At 43.1% G+C, this 3,709-nt stretch overlaps 1 long non-coding RNA gene across 1 annotated transcript; it reads right to left on the bottom strand.

Annotated features, from left to right (window-relative positions):
• Positions 1 to 2,485: 2,485 nt before the first annotated feature.
• On the bottom strand, positions 2,486 to 3,709 carry LOC115596448 (uncharacterized). Its single transcript, XR_003986904.1, has 5 exons — positions 3,632 to 3,709; positions 3,481 to 3,546; positions 3,356 to 3,414; positions 2,633 to 3,277; positions 2,486 to 2,552 (listed from the first exon to the last, which is right to left on the bottom strand). It is a non-coding gene; the product is annotated as an uncharacterized LOC115596448 (long non-coding RNA).

The following is a 3,709-nucleotide window of genomic DNA, read 5'->3' on the forward strand; positions in this document are numbered from 1 at the left end:
CTGCTGCAACTCCAATTTTTCCTTTTCCAAAGACCGCCTTAGCCGTTCCTTTTCTATATGCAATTTATCCCTCTCCATCTGCAACAGCAACAGCTCTTTTTACTGCTCAAAAGTCAACACTACCGCAGTAGAACCCACAAACGCAACATTGCCACTTGGACTCTGCAAAACACCATTTTCAATTAAAGCAGCCCTCAACAACCCTTTAATTTCCTCCTTCAACCGCTTTTCTCCAGTGTCCATGTCATAATGCTCAATGAGCTTCAAGAGTTGCTCTTTTGTGCAACTATTCAGAAGTTCATCTGATGGAGACTGAATAAAACCAGTAACAGTGGCCATAACAAAACAATCCTGATTCCTGAGGTGCAGAAAAAATTTCAGCTTTCCCACTAACTACCTACGCAGAAACTTACTAATCTCAACCCTAGTCTTCATGCAGTTACTTACAGCGGGTATTTATGCACTAAAAACCACTAGAACCAGCAAGGCAACTGTAAAAACAGCGACCCCCTTGAATCCAGGGATGTGCCCCCGAGACAACTGCTCTAACTGTTTTCACTGCAACACTATCAAGATTTATGAACGAATCCCAAAGGAGAAACGTTCCTTCATCCTACCAGAGAAAGCTCAAATTCTAGCATGTGCACAACAAACAATCAACACTGTCTCCATGGCCCTCAATTTCCAACTGTCTCCAGCCCTAACCAAACTCACCAAACTTAGCAATTAACCATACCAAAACCCAAACGAAACCTATACATACACAGACAAACTGATCTCCATCAAAACCAATAACCAAAACTCCAGACTATGAGGCCTCCCAAAACTAGTACTTAGCAGCTTTAATACCCAGACTACCACCTCAAGTCCTCCATAGAAAAACTTAATACTAATTCACTCTATTCTCCTTTAAAGGCAAGCCCAAAACCTTTAGTAGTGCAGATTGGCATAAGAAAGGTGACACAAATAGTACCAGTTCTAGCAGACTACAATGAGCTACTAACTCAACATCAGAAAAAAAACTTAAGAAAGTCAGAAATTGGATGGACGAGCCCCCATTTGTCACAACCTGGCTCAACAGTATGCGACAAAAGAGGGAGACCACACAGTCTGTAAATAATTCCAAAAATGTTTTAATTAACCAAAGGAAATACGCAATATAATTAGGTATCAGTTGTCAGTGTGTATGCAGTGTGAGTGTAAGTGTATGTATGTGGAAACAATATTGAAACAAATAATAATGTCAGTCAGTAAGGCCAGGAGAGAGAGTGAGAGGATCCTGCAGGTCTAATTTATAGCCACCTGAGCCCAGCCTGCTCAGGTGTGTTGCATCACTGATGGCATAGCTCCTCCCACCAACCTCCTGAAACAAAGTAAACAAACAGCCAAAAGAGCAGGACCAACCCCAGGGTCATCACAACACAGAAATAAATGTAGGTGAACAGAAATAGAGAAATAAAAAGCATTTACCTTTTAATTTTACTTTTATTTATACATTTCAGCATTTATACACATGTCAGGTTTAGTCCTCCATAGCATTGACCAAAAATGGATCCAATCTAATAGATCAACTCGATCGACTCCGAGCTGAACTCGTCACAGCTTCCGCCTGCGATGCAAGATCTGGTTGTTTACCTGAAGCTCCTGTGGACACACCTGTTCAGCAGAGAGCCGTTAAATACTGTTCAAAATGGTTCAGACATGTGCACATAAAGAATCTATGAGTTGGCCCAACTTGACTCAAAAATCTGCTCAAAGATTTTTGAATCCTTGTTATGCTGATTTTAAAAATAGTTAAGACAATGAGGGAAATTTGCTGGGCAAACAAGATTTTATAGATTGCTTATTGCAAAGCTTTTCTCAGTCAGTTTAATTTGAAAACTCTAATGAGATAACTAATTAGTTCTCATTTTTACAGGTATGCATGAAAGGGATGAACCAGAACGGCTGCTCAGCAAGGACTAACAGGCTACAGTTTACAATACACATGTGAACAGCACCGTTTTGCCATAATGTTGTTTGAAGAAAAATGGAGATGCTTGCAAGCTGAAGAACACCATCCCAACTATGGACATGGCATCATGTTGGGGGGTAGCTACTGCAGGAGAACTTCACAAAATGGATAGCATCATGAGTTATTGAGCATCTCCAGCCATCAGCCAGTAAGTTAAAGCTTTTGCTGCAAATAAGTCCAAATGGACAAGGAGCCCGAGCATCATGACAGTATAAGATATAGGTCTTCTGTGAGGCAGGTTTTTATCTTTACCCTTTAGTTAATAATTGTGCCATAGTACATGTACAAAGTGAGTACAGTTAATTATGGCAAGTGCTTGCCATCAAATGAAAATCCCAATTTGTGCAGCAAGTGTTGTCGTCAGCTCATTTAAGATGGTCACCTTAACCCCATGCACAAACTGTCGCAGTGAAACATCCTGGTCTTTGTTATGCTGCCTCGACCTGAACAGTTGACACCATTAAACCCAAGTTTAAGATATAAGACTTTATTTGAATTAGCTCATGTAGAAGCGATGAGACATCCGGAGCATTGAGACCTGCAAGGTAAAGACATAAGTCAACGAGTGCAGACGGCGCATAGAGAATGGGGGTAGACATTGCGTGAACTGTGCCTTACCAGAGATCAGTGGTAACCATATTTTGTAGCTTTAGGATTGCTTTGCTTGGAAGCAGTTTTGCTGATGGATACTGGCAGAGGTGGGGGAACGGACTCTCCTGGGGTGTAGCGGGTTTGGGCAAATACGGCTCTTCCTCGTTGGTAGTTTGAACGAGAGCTGAAGGAGTACACTGGCTCCAGATCGGACACGTCACTGAAGACCGGCTCAGAGATTTCTTCGCCAGCAGATCCAGAGCTCCATACCTCATCTTGAGGGGCTGGAGCAAACCCGTAGGAACTTTCCCCTCCATAAACACCAGCTGAGCTACCGTAGCCTCCACCATAGCCGCCAGCTGGAGCAGCGACATCATACCGAGAAGCTGCATAAGCAACCCCATATTGACCGACCTCAGGGCTGTTGTAGCTAGAGTAGCCGCTGAGGAACGCCTCACCCCCAGCCATGTTGGTGCTGCCGTAGCTGCCTGGGCTGTAGTAAACGACATCTTGAGCAGGCAGTTCAGTAGCTTTGTCAAAGCTTGGGTTGGTGAGACTTGGTAGAGGGGAGCTGCTGCCCGGGCCAGAACTCATCCCGTGTTCCACTGTACCGGTACCCAGAAGAAAATGGCTGCTGCATGAAGGTTGTGTCGGCCTCATTTGATCCATAGTCTGAGGAGAAACAAAGGCAATTTAAAATACAGAGCCTTAACTTGTAGTTTGTTTTGATTAAAGCTACCATAGGCCTACCTTTTCTGACAGGGCCACAGGTGATGCTCCCAATCAGCAGAAATGAAAGCCACAACATCCTGTAGATACATCCTGGTTTTAGATCACAGGGTTTTCCAAACAGTTTTAGATAGTTATTTACTTACTTCAACCTATTTCAATTACGTGGGCTGGTTCTGGATAGAGCTCAAGTTGATTTGCAGGAAAGAAAACTGTAAAAGCACAAAATGGGAATATTCTGGTCAGGAATGATGTCAAATCCAAGACAAACAAGCCATTTCATACCTGCTAACACACCTGATGCAGCAGAGTTCCTCTGTCATGTCCTTGTGAGCCAAGAGCTGCTTTTAAATGATTCCCAATGCTGTGGGAATT

The sequence above is a fragment of the Sparus aurata genome, chromosome 2, assembly GCF_900880675.1.
Source record: "Sparus aurata chromosome 2, fSpaAur1.1, whole genome shotgun sequence".
In the NCBI taxonomy this organism is placed as follows: domain Eukaryota; kingdom Metazoa; phylum Chordata; class Actinopteri; order Spariformes; family Sparidae; genus Sparus; species Sparus aurata.